Raw genomic sequence first — 15,927 nt, 5'->3', positions numbered from 1 at the left:
AACAAAGTGGAATTAAGATTCAATTATCATCATCATTGATAAGGATAACTAGGATAGGACCTCTAATTTCTCAAACCTTGCTAAAAGTTTATTTACAGTCATTCATTTATTTTACTTGCCATTTAAATTGCTTGTTCTTCATTTACTTTATTTGCTAATTAGACTATTCGCTCCTCATTCTCAAAACCCCAATTTACAATCTCCATAACCAATAATAAGAACATACTTCCCTGCAGTTCCTTGAGAAGACGACCCGAGGTTTGAATACTTCGGTTATCAATTTATTTAGGGGTTTGTTACTTGTGACAACCAAAACGTTTGTACGATAGGATTTCTGTTGATTTAGAGACTGTATCTACAACGCGACTGTTTTTATAAAATTCTTTACTGGCAAAAATCCTAACATCATGCTCCATTCAGAAAGCATGTCAGAAGGACACCTCCTAATCAATTGCTTGTATCTTTTCCAAGCTTCATAGAGGGATTCTCCTTCCTTCTGTCTGAAGGTTTGGACTTCCACTCTAAGCTTGCTCAATTTTTGAGGTGGAAAAAACTTTGCCAAGAAGGCATTGACTAGCTTTCCCAAGAGTTCAGGCTTTCTTTGGGTTGTGAATCCAACCATGTCCTAGATCTGTCTCTTACAGCAAAAGGGAAGAGCATAAGTCTGTAGACTTCAGGGTCAACCCCATTGGTCTTGACAGTGTCACAGATTTGTAAGAATTCAGCTAAGAACTGATGAGGATCTTCCAATGGAAGTCCATGAAACTTGCAATTTTGTTGCATTAGAGAAACTAATTGAGGCTTAAGCTCAAAGTTGTTTACTCCAATGGCAGGGATTGAGATGCTTCTCCCATAGAAGTCGGGAGTAGGTGCAGTAAAGTCACCAAGCACCTTCCTTGCATTGTTGGCATTGTTGTTGTTTTCGGCTGCCATGGCTTCTTCTTGTTTGAAAAGCTCTGTTAGGTCCTCTACAGAGAGTTGTAATTTAGCTTCTCTTAGCTTTCGCTTCAAGGTCCTTTCAGGTTCAGGATCAGCCTCAGCAAGAATGCTTTTATCCTTGCTCCTACTCATACGAAAGAGAAGAGAACAAGAAAGTATGGAATCCTCTATGTTACAGTATAGAGATTCCTTGAAGTGTCAGAGGAAAAGAAGAATAGAAGGAGAAGGTAGATAGAAGAGAATTCGAACTTATCAAGAAGGATAGAGTTCGAATTGTTGATAGTGGAGGAGTGTTAGTCCTTAAATAGAAGGATGTGAGAAGAGGGGAAGAATTTTTGAAATTAAAGTAAAAGATTTTGAAATAATTAAAAGAAATTTTGAAAACTTGATTGATGATTTTCGAAAATTAAAATTGGGAAAGAAATTAAGTGATTTTGAAAAAGATTTTGGAATTAGAAATTAAAAAGATATGATTGAAAATTAATTTTGAAAAAGATGTGATTGAAAAGATATGATTGAAAATCAAATTAAAAAAGAAAGTTTTAAAATTAAAGTTGATTATTTGACTAACAAGAAATTAAAAGATATTATTCTAAAATTTAAAATTTGATCCTTTCTTAATAGGCAAGTAACAACTTGAAAATTTTGAATTAAATCACTAATTGTAGCAAGTATTTTCAAAAATAGTAATAAATAAAAAATTGAAAAGAAATTGATTTTGAAAAGATATGATTGAAAAGATATGATTTGAAAAAGATTTGATTTTGAAAAATTATGAAGATTTGGAAAAAATTTGAATTAAAAACAAAATCTTCCCTCTAGTGTCCTCCTGGCGTTAAACGCCCAGAATGGTATCCATTCTGGCGTTTAACGCCCAAAATGCTACCTTTTTGGGCGTTAAACGCCCAGCCAGGTACCCTGGCTAGCGTTTAAACGCCAGTTTTCCTTCTTCACTGGGCGTTTTGAACGCCCAGCTTTTTTTGTGTAATTCCTCTGCTGAATGTTCTGAATCTTCAATTCTCTGTGTTATTGACTTGAAAAGACACAATTTTGAACATATTTTTGAATTTTTAATGATGAGAAATAATAAAGAATGCAACTAAGATCAAATAAACAATGCATGCAAGACACCAAACTTAGAAGTTTGTATACTAAGGACTATAACAATTTGAAAATGCATGTAAGAAACAACAAAAGACACAAAATAAGAGAAATTAAAGATCAGAGCATTGAAATCATCAAGAACAACTTGAAGATCAATGAAGAACATAATGCATATATTCGAAAAATGCAACAAGAATAAAGACATGCAATTGACACCAAACTTAAAAATTGATATTAGACTCAAACAAGAAACATAAAATATTTTTTATTTTTATGGTTTTATTAATTTTTTTTTGTGATTTTTCGAAAATCATATGGAAAAGAGAATAAAGAGATTCAAAACTTTTAATAAGAATTCCAGGAATCACGCAATGTTAGTCTAAAGCTTTACCAGGACATTACATTCAGTAGCTAAATTGATGAGAATCAATCAGCTTTTGTGATGATAAGAACATCACCTTGAAACTCTAGAATTCATTCTTAAAAATTCTGAAAAATAAAAAGAAAAGTACCTAATCTAAGCAACAAGATGAACCGTCAGTTGTCCAAACTCGAACAATCCCCGGCAACGGCGCCAAAAACTTGATGCACGAAATTGTGATTATCAACAATGGCGCCAAAGACTTGGAGCTCTCAAACGTGAATCACACTTTGTCACAATTCCGCATAACTAACCAGTAAGTGCACTGGGTCGTCCAAGTAATACCTTACATGAGTAAGGGTCGATCCCACAGAGACTGTCGGCTTGAAGCAAGCTATGGTCATCTTGTAAATCTCAGTCAGGCAGATTCAAATGGTTATGGAGGACTGATAATTAAAGATAAATAAAACATAAAATAAAGATAGAGATAGAGATACTTATGTAATTCATTGGTAGGAATTTCAGATAAGCGTATGAAGATGCTTTGTTCCTCCTAAACCTCTGCTTTCCTATTGCCTTCTTCCAATCATTCATACTCATTTCCATGGCAAGCTTTATGTTGGGCATCACCGTTGTCAATGGCTACTTCCTGTCCTCTCAGTGAAAATGTTCTACGCACGCTGTCACCGCACGGCTAATCATCTGTCGGTTCTCGATCATGTTGGAATAGGATCCATTGATCCTTTTGCGTCTGTCACACACCCAACACTCGCGAGTTTGAAGCTTGTCACAGTCATCCCTTCCCAGATCCTACTCAGAATACCACAGACAAGGTTTAGACATTCCAGATCTCAGGAATGGCCGCCAATAATTCTAGCCTATACCACGAAGGTTCTAATCTTAGATTAGAAACCCAAGAGATACACATTCAAGCTTGTTTGCATGTAGAACGGAAGTGGTTGTCAGGCACGCGTTCATAGGTGAGAATGGTGATGAGTGTCATATAATCATCACATTCATCATGTTCTTAAGTGCGAATGAATATCTTGGAGAAGAAATAGACTTGAGTTGAATAGAAAAATAATAGTACTTTGCATTAATTCATGAAGAACAGCAGAGCTCCACACCTTAATCTATGGTGTGTAGAAACTCCACCGTTGAAAATACATAAGAACGAAAGGGACTAGGCATGGCCATGAGGCCAGCCCCCAAACATGAAAAGGTCTATCAAAATCTGATCAAGTGTATCCAAGTCTTCAAATACAATAGCAAAAGGTCCTATTTATAGAAAACTAGTAGCCTAGGGTTACAAAAATAGGTAATTAATGCAGAAATCTTCTTCCGAGCCCACTTGGTGTGTTCTTGGGCTGAGCATTGAAGCTTTCATGTGTAGAGACTTTTTTTTGGAGTTAAACACTAGCTTTTGTGCCAGTTTGGGCGTTTAACTCCAGCTTTTATGCCAGTTCTGGCGTTTTGACACTAGAATTCTTAAGCTGACTTGGAACGCCGGTTTGGGCCATCAAATCTTGGGCAAAGTATGGACTATTATATATTTCTGAAAAGCTCAAGATGTCTACTTTTCAACGCAATTAAGAGCGCGCCAATTGGGCTTTTGTAGCTCCAGAAAATCCACTTCGAGTGCAGGGAGGTCAGAATCCAACAGCACCTGCAGTCCTTTTTCAGCCTCTGAATTAGATTTTTGCTCAGGTCCCTCAATTTCAGCCAGAAAATACCTGAAATCATAGAAAAACACACAAACTCATAGTAAAATCCAGATTTGTGATTTTTATTTAAAAAAACTAATAAAAACTAACTAAAATATACTAAAATCATACTAAAAACAATGCCAAAAAGCGTATAAATTATCCGCTCATCACACTAAAACCTATAAAAACTTAATAAAAACTAAATAAAAACTACTAAAAACTATATGAAGGTGATGCCAAAAAGCGTATAAAATATCCGCTCATCAATGACCCAACTGAGGCTGGACATCCAAGGCTTCAAACAAGGAGACAATGAATCTCTTTATGATGCCTGAGAGAGGTATAGGAAGATGCTAAGAAAATGTCCCACTGAAATTTTTTCAGAACGTGTACAGTTAGACATCTTCTACTATGGGCTTTCAGACACGGCTAGAATGTCTTTGGACTACTCTGCTGGTGGTTCCATACATATGAGATAGACCATTGGAGAGGCTCATGAGCTTATTGAGACAGTTGCCTCTGATCAGCATCTGTACTCATCTCCTGAGGCCTCTACAAAAGGAGAGGTTAAGGCAGTAGCTGCTGAACCTAACCCTCCAGAACAGGATGGCCTATTGACTCAGCAACTGCACACCCTTGCCCAGCAACTACTAGAGATGCAAAAGGCTTTGTGAGAAACTTAGGCTTCTAAAAGGAATGTAGAAGCCCAGCTGAATCAAACCAGGCAACAGTTATCTAAACTGATAACAGAGGAATGCCAGGCTATTTAACTGAGGAGTGAACCTAACCCTCCAGAGCAGGATGGCCCATTGATTCAGCAACTGCAAGCCCTTGCCCAATAACTACTGGAACTGCAAGAGGCTCTACAAGAAACTCAGGCTTCTAACAGGAATGTGGAAGCCTAGTTGAGTCAAACAAGGCAGTAGTTATCTAAGCAAATAACAGATGAATGCCAGGCTATTCAACTGAGGAGTGGGAAAATCTTAAGCATCCAACCTCAGTACAATAAGAACGAAAAGCCCATAGAGGATAACCAGGTCTCTGCACACGATGACTCTGGGTGTTTAAACACCCAGAGAGGTATCCCTCTTGGCGTTGAACGCCAGGAAAGGGCAGAGACTGGGTGTTCAAACGCCCAGAGAGGTATCTCTCTTGTCATTGAACACTAGAAAAGGGTAGAGATTGGGTGTTCAAACGCCTAGGGGGCAGCAGCATGGGCGTTGAACGCCCAAGCAAGGGAGGCCAGTCACGTATTGATAATAGCTCTCCTAAGCAAGCTAGTAACCCCCCTTCCAATACACAAGGTACTCGGCCTTCATCAACCAAGATTGATGAGTACAAGGCCAAGTTACCATACCCTCAACGACTCCAGAAAGCAGAAAAGGATAGGCAATTGGCCAAATTCTCAGAAGCTTTTAAGAAGTTGGAGATCAAAATCTCCTTTGCAGAGGCTCTTGAATAAATGCCTTCATACGCTAAGTTCATGAAGAAAATACTGAACAACAAGAGGGATTGGAGGGAAATAGAGACAATAGCTCTTACTAAGGAGTGCAATGCAGTCATTCAGAGGAACCTTCCTTAGAAGTTGCAAAAACACCCTAACACTCTTCACAGAGCCACAGAAGTGAATCCAAGAGAAGAGTGTCTGGCCCTTATTAGTACCGAGGAGGCCGAACCTCAGGAGCATGCTACTGAGGGACTTAAGGCAATCACGGACTAGAAGGATCCTGAGAATTCCATTGAGAACGCCCCTACAGAGGAGAAGGAACTCGAGTTGAATCTTCTCTGGGTGTGCAAGAGAAGCCTGTGACTCCCATAGAGCACGCCCTTACAAAGGTGAAAGAGCCTCAAGAGCCATCTTTCCTAGGCATGCAGAAAGAACTGGCAGATGGGTAGTTGGCTCATTTCCCAGCAACACTTAAGAGGCTGCAAGTCAATATCTCTTTTACAGAGGAATTTGAAAAGAAGGACCTAAAGGGAGATGAAATAGAGATACTTACTGAGAAGTACAGTATCCTAATTCAGCATGAGCTGCCAAGGAAGATGCCAGATCCAAGGACCTTTCAGATCCTATGGACTACTGGAAAGATCATTTTTGACAAAGCCCTGTATGATCTTGGCTTAAGTTTAAATCTGATACCTTCCACTGAGGCAGAGGCCCAATCTGGAGAGACTGGGAAGGCATTGAATGCCAATGAGAAAGATCTCACTTGGCGTTCAACGCCCAACCTGGCAGCAAGCCTGGTGCTGAACGCCTCACTCGGTGTTCAACGCCCATCCTGGTAGCAGAGCTGGCGTTGAATTCCAGACAGGGAGCATTGGCTGGGCGTTCAACTCCCAAACACCCAGGCTTTCTAGCACTGAACGCTAGTGAGAAACCCCTCACTGGGTGTTCATTGCCCACACACCCAGGGAAGCTGGCGTTGAATGCCAGCAACGACATCCCTGTTGGGAGTTCAACGCCCAAATGCTAGAGAAATTGGCGTTTAATGCTAGTAACGGTAGATAGTAAGGGCGTTCAACGCCCAAAGAGCTATCAGAGCTGGCATTGAACGCTAGTAAAAGCACACCCTTTAAGTGCTTAAACCCCACTCAAGAACCCTCTATCTCAGACCCAAAGAAAACCATAAAGACCATTGAGGTTCCTTTGCATGCACTTCTGCAGTGCATTGGTTCTGATGACTACTCATCTTTGGATGAGGATGAAGACACCAGAGAAGAGCAAATTGCTCGGTACCTAGGAGCTCTTATGAAGCTGAATGCCAAGTTATTTAGTACAATGCCCCTGGAGGAAGAACCTCCACTGCTTACCAAAGAACTCCATGCTTTGGTTCAGCAGAGGCTACCTCAGAAGCTTCCAGATCTTGGACGCTTTCTGATTCCTTGCACCATAGGCACTATGACCTTTGAAAATGCTCTGTGTGACCTAGGGTCAAGTATAAGTCTCATGCCACTCTTTGTAATGGAGAAGCTGGGAATCCAAGAGGCACAAGAAATAAGGATTACCTTACATAAGGATTGGATGGTGTTCAAGGTTCTTGACCCACCATTACCCCCTGACAAGGGAGGCACTTGCATAAAGGATTCAGCATCCAAGCCTCCTCCCTTGGGTAGAACCAATTCAATCCCTCCTAAGACTAAATGTAAGTTTGGTGTGGGATGTACACTATCCACAAAGGAGGAAGGCCCCAAAAAAAGATACCTAGGGGTTGGAAAAATAAAAATATCCCTACTAAGAGCTTTTCACCATGGAAAATGGTACTGTTCACTTATCTCATCATGGTATTCACCATGGAAGAGGGAAGTGACAAACAGGGACACCAGCATATTGCTGCAAGCCCAACCCTGCCTCAGGCAGTGAACAAAATCCTGTCTCTTGAGCTTATTAGGCTATTCCATGAGAGCACAGGAAGGAAGCTCCCAGTAAGGAGTAAGGATTTATTCCTCTATGACTATCTTCCTCCTTGAAAGGAGTTGTCCGTCAAGCTAATGACATTAAAGAAGCGCTTGTTGGGAGGCAACCCAACCTTAATTAATTAATTATTTATTTTTATTTTATTTTGTTTTTCTTTCAGTTATATTTAGAGTCATGATCATATGCGACAGTCAGAACAGAGACAGAATTTTCACAGTAGTGAAAACAGAACACTCTGGATGGAGTGTTAATGAAAGTTGAACGCCAGCCAGGGAGCTCTGGCTGGGCGTCCTATGCCCCTAATGGGCAGCATTGCTGGCGTTGAACGCCAGCCAGGGAGCATCCCCTGGGCATTCAAACGCCAATGCAGAGAAGCAGGGAATCTGGATTCCCTAGCCTCTCAGAACCAATAGGTCCCATAGAAGCTCCACCTACCCCACCTTCTTCTATCCTATTCTTCCTCATCATTCATATTTGCTCGAGGACGAGCACAACTCTTAAGTTTGGTGTTGTAAAAGCTTTGCTTTTTGACTTCTACCACTCTTAAGTATTGAAGAAGAGGATGGAGCATACTCGAAAGTATGCACATGAACTTGTGCAGTTGCTTCAACAAAGACAAAGCAGTGACATTGAAGAGATAATCAAGCACTACATTGTATCCTCAAGGAGGAGCACTAGCCACCATCATTCAGGTGGATTCGTTCTCTTTTACTCCCTTTCCTTTTATTATTTTTCTATTTTCTATGTTATCTTGTCTGTTCTCTTATTTTACTGCATGATCATTTGCATTTGATGTCTTAAAGTTGTAAAATGTTCCATATATCTCTCACCTTGCTTAAAAGAAAAATTTTAATTGAAAAGAATTGAGAGATGCATGAATTTCAAGTTTAAAATAAGAGTAGTTTAATTATTTTGATGTGGTGGCATTGATTTTATTTTCTGAATGTATGATTTAACAGTACATATTTGTAGTTGAAATTTTAGAATGTTGGCTCTTGAAAGAATAAGGAAAAAGGAAAAGTATTATTGATAATCTGAAAAATAAAAAAATTGATTCTTGAAGCAAGAAAAAGCAGAAAAAAGAAAAAGAAATAGTATGTTGCAAAAGAAAAAAAATAATATTCATGCGAAAAAAGAAAGAAAAAATGGTGAAAAAAAAATTAAAAGCAAAAAAATCCATTACTGCCCAAAAATGCAGGAAAAGAAGGGCAGATTGAAAAAGCCAATAACCCTTTAAACCAAAAGGCAAGGGTAAAAGGACCCAAGGCTTTGAGCTTTAATGGATAGGAGGGCCCAAAGGAATAAAATTCTGGCCTAAGCGGCTAACCAAGCTGTCCCTAACCATGTGCTTGTGGTGTGAAGGTGTCAAGTGAAAAGCTTGAGACTGAGCGGTTAAAGTCGTGGTCCAAAGCAAAATGAGTGTGCTTAAGAACTCTAGACACCTCTATCTGGGGACTCTAGCAAAGCTGAGTCACAATCTGAAAAGGTTCACCCAGTTAAAGTGTCTGTAGCATTATCGAATCCGGTGGTAATACTGGAAAACAAGGTGCTTAGGATCACGGCCAAGACTCTGAAAGCTGTGTTCAAGAATCAACATAAGCTTAACTAGGAAAGTCAATAATATCATCTGGATTCTAGGTTCTTAAAGATGCCAACATCTCTTAGTTTCAATAGATAGTGAGATGCCAAAACTATTCAGAAGCAAAAAGCTGCTAAGTCCCACTCAACTGAATGTAACTAAGCTTCATTTGAAACATAGAAATTTTATGTATCTTAATTTTCCTTTTATCCTACTATGTTTTTAGTTGCTTGGGGACAAGCAACAGTTTAATTTTGGTGTTATGATGAGCGGATATTTTATACGCTTTTTGGCATCACTTTCATATAGTTTTTAGTAGTTTTTATTTAGTTTTTACTCAGTTTTTATAGGTTTTAGTGTTAAATTCACATTTTTGGATTCTACTATGAGTTTTTGTGTTTTTGTATAATTTCAGGTATTTTCTGGCTGAAATTGAGGAGCTAGAGCAGAAGTTTGATTCAGAGATAGAGAAAGCACTGCAGATGCTATCTAGATCTGACCTCATTGCACTCGGAAGAAAGAGCTTTTCTGGAGCTATAGAAACCCAAATGAAGCGCTCTCAACGGCTATGGAAAGCTGATTTCTAGAGTTTTCTAACAATATATAATAGTCTATACTTTGCTTCGGATTAGAAGGCCCAAAACTGGCATCCAACACCAGCCACCTGCCTCCTTCCAGGCGTCTAGCGTCCAAAGAGCAGAGACCAATGTACAAACGCCCAAAGAGGACCCCCTAGCTGGCGTTCCACACCCAAGAGACCTCATAGAACGTGGATCTCATCAAAGCTCAGCCCAAACACTCACCAAGTGGGCCTCAGAAGTAGATTTTAGCACTAAATAGACTGTTTTATCCTTACTAGTCATCTGTTTAGTATTTAAAGTATATTTTACATAATCATTCAAACAACATACTACCATTCAGCATTATTTTCGTTTTACATTGTATTTTACTTCAGTATGAGTTTCTAAACCTCCTAGGTTGAGGGGAGGAGCCCTGCTAAGTCCCATGAATTAATAAAAGTACTATTGTTTCTTCTTCAATCTGTGTTTGATCTATCTCTAAGATGTATTATCCAATCTACATCGTGGTGAATAGGATGATCTAACCAATTAGCTATGTTCATCACATTAAGATGAACATGCCTAACAAATACCTGCGTCTACTTGGGTTCGTGTGAATACTTGGCCAGAAAGCACGAGCCAACAGTTATGTTTATGCATCTCTCAGACGGCTACTCCATGACTTTGTTGGGGACTTCTCGAGACACCAATTCAACCGATTTTTGGGGAGATTAGGGTCTCTGTGGTATAGGCTAGAATCCATAGAAGCAGCACTCTCTGATCCGGAAGATTCGACCTTGTCTGTGGCATTTTGAGTAGGATCGCTAAGAGAATGAACTGCTAGAGCTTCACCCTCCGTCAGATTGAATGACCACGGGTAGGGATGGCAAACGGGCTTAAACCCGCCGAGCCGGCCCGCGTAACCCACCAAAATAGGCAGGCTAGGCTAGAAAATTGGGACCGCCAAATAGCAAAAGCCCGCCTAACCCGCATCGCTTAAACTGCGGGCTTTGGCAGGGCGGGCGGGCTTCCCCGCCGGGCGCCGGGATTAGTATTTTTTTGGCAAGGGGTATTTTTACAATTTTTTTGGCAAAACCCAACTTTTCCCAACCCAACTTACAAGAGAATGAAGATGAAAATTGAGTGTTTTGGATTATGTTTTTTTTTTTAGAGACTATTTATAATTATGTTTATTTTGCTTTGGGAACAATATTTATAATTACATTTTGGATGAAAATTTGGTTTATAATTATGTTTATTAGATATTTATAATTTCAAAGACTTTAATGTTTGTGAATATAAAAATTATAATTTGTTTATACTTTTAGAAATTATAATAGTTAAAAGTAAAAAACAGAAGAGATTTTTTTATGCCTTTATATATATTATTTAATAGTTAAAAGTAGTACCAGAGTTAATTCAGAAAGACAAAGCAACTCCAATCCTTAACCCTATCCCTATTACTGATTCTAAAGTCCTAATACAATTCCATATCCAACAATCAAACCTTCTGATATGCCTGACTAAGACCTGCAAGATAACCATAGCTTGCTTCAAACCACAATCTCCGTAGGATCGACCCTGACTCGCTCAGGTATTACTTGGACGACCCAGTGCACTTGCTGGTACTGCTGTACGAAAGTGTGGGGATCGTACGCACCAAGTATCTTTTCCCTTTTATACTAACCTAATTTGATACGAAAATAAAATAAAATAATAAATCCTAAGACTAAAAGATATTATTTGTAAATAAAAATTACAAAAAGAAAATAAAATATAATAACTAATAGTTGCTAAATCCACTTGAGAAGCCAAAGAGGGGGTGATTCAGACTTCTTGCTGGCGTTTAACGCCAGTAATGGGGTTAAACACCCCATAGGGAGCAAAGTTGTACACAACTGAGGTCCCTTGTTGGCCTTAAACGCCAGCTGGGCGTTTAGCGCCCAGGGAGGGTGCTGCCAGCTTTTTCTCTCTTTTGCTCCAAACTCTGCCAAATTGCTCCGAATTTCACCTAAAATCATAAAAATACCAAAACAGTTCAAGGTTGCATCCACTTGGGATCTTTGCACTAAACTCAAGTGAAACTAAAAAAATCTAACTAAAAACAACTAGAAAATCCTAATAAAAAAGTGAACAAGATGCTCACACATCACATGTACCCTTGATGGTTGCATTCTGGTGACTCTCCCTTCTTTACGTCTGTGCCTTCTGGAAGAGTTGGTTCTGGAAGTGATACTGTATACAGGTCAAATGATGAATTCAAACATGTTAAGCCCTTATATTAATTAATTAATCGCCTCTCTTTTCTCTTTCAGATTGAAAGCTTGATATTTGGTGCACAGAAAGATGTATGATTCATGAAACTAGTCTGATTGGTTGTTACAATGTTGTTTTCTTCTCAAACAATTTAAAATTATAATGCCAAATAAAAATGCTACTATGATATTAATTACTGTGTTGAATGTATTTCTGATAACTTCCATTAATCAAAATAAAATAAAATAAATCTGAGATAAGCTTTTAGTCTTAGTATGATTGAAAAAGAATTTTTCATAGTTACTAGTTAGTGTGATTGTTAGTTGAATTTTTGTGTTTCAGTGTTATATAGTTTGTGTATGTTCTTCGCAGCATGGAAATTCAAATCCAGAGGCTGTTGAAATATCAAAATTTTCATTTTTTGCAACAAGGCACAAGTTGTGGGGTGGCCACCAATTCAATCATTTCGAAAGAACACCATGACATCTAATTTGACAAAGAACAATGATGAAGTTGAAGGGAAACCAGGATTTGGTTGTTTGTATGTGAAGGTAAGCATGGATGTTGCTCCTTATCTAAGAAAGGTTGATCTCAAAACCTATAGCAACTATAAGAAACTTTCTTCAGCTCTTTAGAAGATGTTCAGCTACCTCACCATTGGTATTTTCTTTAACTACGTTTTTCTTTTTTTTCTTTTTTTTTTATAAAAAAAAATTTTCTTTAATTTGAGTTGCAACTTCTCTAATGAAAAATTAGGTCAGTGCAACTCTCCTGGGCTTCCTGGAAAAGATGGATTAAGTGAGAGCTTTTTGAAGGATCTTCTCCATGGCTCTAAATATGTTCTTACTTATGAAGACAAGGATGGAGATTGGATGTTTGTGGGAGATGTTCCTTGGGAGTATGTTATATCTATTTTTGTTATATAAAATCATATATACAAAAAATTAGCCATCAATCAAGTCATTGCTTATAGAATAATAAAAATACGTATTTGGTATCTCATAAATTTTCTTTATCATATTAATGTAAACAAGTTTAATTATTCTACTATGGCATGTTTGATTATTTTGATGACCGATTATTTAGTTGGCCAAAAAAGTGTGAATTAGTATGTATAAATATACACGGCGGCTGATTCGGCGGTTGAATTTTCGGTTTGTAGATAGCATTTTTGCTTTACATGTTATTCTTTAAAGATCATATCCAATTATAATAAACAAATTCTTTGTTGATGCAGGTTGTTCACTGACTCATGCAGGAGGCTGAGGATCATGAAAAGGTCTGTGGCAATGAGACTGGGTACATCTTACACTAAACATGTTAGATTACTAGATTAAGATTTTAGATTGTTTAAAGATTCTATTATGGTTTGTATTGGTTGCAGCTCAAAGAGCAATGAAAAAATCAAAGAGCCAAAACTAATGCAGAAATTGTTGAACTATACTGATTGTTCATGAATAGAGCAAAGTTATGTGGTTCATGAATTATTTTTACCATATTTTAGTCTAGATTGTAGATCATACATTTGATGTATTTAGAAATTTTTAATATTTTAAATTTTATGTTTCTATGTAGACATTGTGAATGTTTTTAGTATTTATTTCAAAAATTGATCTATGTTTGATTCTTTTTATATTTTGTGGAAATATAATTATTTATGAAAATTAAGTTTTAATAGTGATAAATGTGAAATTAATAAAATATATAATCATAAGATCAGGAACAACAACCGATTTAGATTTTTGGTTCAGGAATTAGTGACCAATTTAGCGATCAATTTTAGATTTTCAATTCAGGCATCGACGACCAGTTTAGTGACCGATTTCATTGGTGACCAAAAAGTTGGTCGCCATTTAGCAACTGATTTACTCAGTGGCGAAAATTTTCGTCACCATTTAGCGACCGATACTCTTTGGTGAGAGTTTGGTGGCCTTGTTAAAAAATCAGTCGCTAACGGTTAGCGACCGAAATTGGTCGCTATTTTCTAATTAGCAACCAAGGTTTTAGTGACCACCAGAATCGGTCGCTATCCTGATAATATCTTGTAGTGATTCAATAACATTTAGTAAAATTGTTACAATAGATCTTCTATAGTAATATTATGAAAAATATTACAATAGATATATTTTGTAACACTTAAAAAAATGTTACAATAGATATTTTATGTAACATTTAAAAAATATTACAATAGATATTTTATTTAACACTTAAAAAATATAACAATAAGTCTTTCTAATAACACTTTAAAAAATGTTATAATAGATCTTCTATAGCAATACTCTAATAAATGTTACAATTTATCTTTTTACTAACATTAAAAAAATGTTACAAAAGATCTTTTTTGTTAACAATAAAAAAATATTACAATAAATCTTTAGTAATATTTAAATGCACAAATATTAAATTAAAATTTTTTTCTTCAATTACATATTCTACACCCATTTTACAAATTAAACTCAAAATATTTAAACACTAAAATTAATAAGCCAATTTTTCTATTTCTTGCGTATGCTTACATTGCATAAACGTTTTCTACGGTAAGGATGAGTTCGATTGCATATAAGTATTTATAGGCAATAAAATAATAAAATTCATGCTTCAAATGATAATAACACAGCCACGAGAAAAGTGCTAAAGTTGTCTCCAACTACATAGAAAAAAAAGTTTCATTGTCTTCCTAAGCCTAAGCGTAAGCACAAAGAAGCTCAAACCAACATTTCATGTTTTCATGATGAAGCAATCACCTCCACTAGATGAAGATTTGTGCCAAAGACATCCCAACCTACACATGTAGAATATCCTAAGGTTCCTCCGTCAATGAAACTTATGATGTAATCAACAAGCAGATGTAATTGTATTTACGGATTTCAAATCTTACAAGAAGAAGTAATAACACTACAAGAAAAATATTGAGTACAGTCGAATATACTGTCAGATTTAGTGGCGAATTTTCTGACGGTTATGAATGAAAATTCGTCCCTTGAATAAGTTATCGTTGGATTTAAAATTTTGCCGTTAAATCCGACGGTAAATAGAGACGTGAAAATTAATTTTATTAGTGCCAAATTTACAGTGAGAATTTCCATCGAAAAATTTTGACGGTAACAGAATTTAGTGAAACACATCGTTTAGGTAATGACAAACATTTTACAGCCGGATTTTTCCGCCAATAAATCCGACATAAATTTGGAATAAAATTCAAACGTGAAATCCTTCTCCCTCACTTCTGCAAACTTTCTCTCTCTTTCTCTCTCTCTCTCTTGTCTTTTTCTTTCTCGTCTCTCTCTCTCATCTCTCTCCCTCTGGTCCAATAAAAAAGGGTGCACCGCCACCACCTGGAGTTGTCGTCGCCACCAATAAGCAACATTGTTGTCAGAGATCGTTGTCATCACTGCTACTGGAATCTTCGTGGAAAGCCTCCGCCGTGCCGCCGCTGTTGGTGTCCATTGCCGTCGATCGGAGGTCGTTGCCATGACCGTGGTTGAGGTCCACTATGCCAAAGTAAGGTTGTTGTCCATTTTTTTTTTTGTTGTTTGTTATGTTACTAAACCTTAGTTCCATCACTGTAGATTTCACTATTGCCTCCTGTCACCACCACGCTTCCACCACTCTGCAGCCACCATCAGAAGTAATTTTCTTATAGTGCTACTTTTTTCCATACAAGAGTAATTATCATTTTTCTTCTTTATTTTTAAACTTTAATGTGTGAACTTATTTGTAAACTTTTAACGAAAAATTATAGACAAATTATTATAAAAAATAATAAAATTTTAAATTTTGTTAGTTTTAAAGTTATTGAATTTAACCGTTTAAAATTATATATTGAATTTTTAAACAATTTTTTTAAAAAAAATTAAGATCACTGTTGGATTTAACGAGGGATAAATCCGACAATAACGATCTCTAGAATTTCGCCAATTAACAGTTAATATTCGCCTCTAAATCTGCCGGTAATTAGTGGCGGACGAAAAAATCCGCCAATAAATAATCACTGACAAAATTTATAC

General features: G+C 37.1%; 1 pseudogene; it reads left to right on the top strand.

Moving 5' to 3' along the window:
• Positions 12,322-13,404, top strand: LOC107637840 (annotated as a pseudogene).

The sequence above is a fragment of the Arachis ipaensis genome, chromosome B04 (assembly GCF_000816755.2).
Source record: "Arachis ipaensis cultivar K30076 chromosome B04, Araip1.1, whole genome shotgun sequence".
NCBI lineage: Eukaryota > Viridiplantae > Streptophyta > Magnoliopsida > Fabales > Fabaceae > Arachis > Arachis ipaensis.
This window is presented reverse-complemented; position numbering and strand designations above follow the sequence as displayed.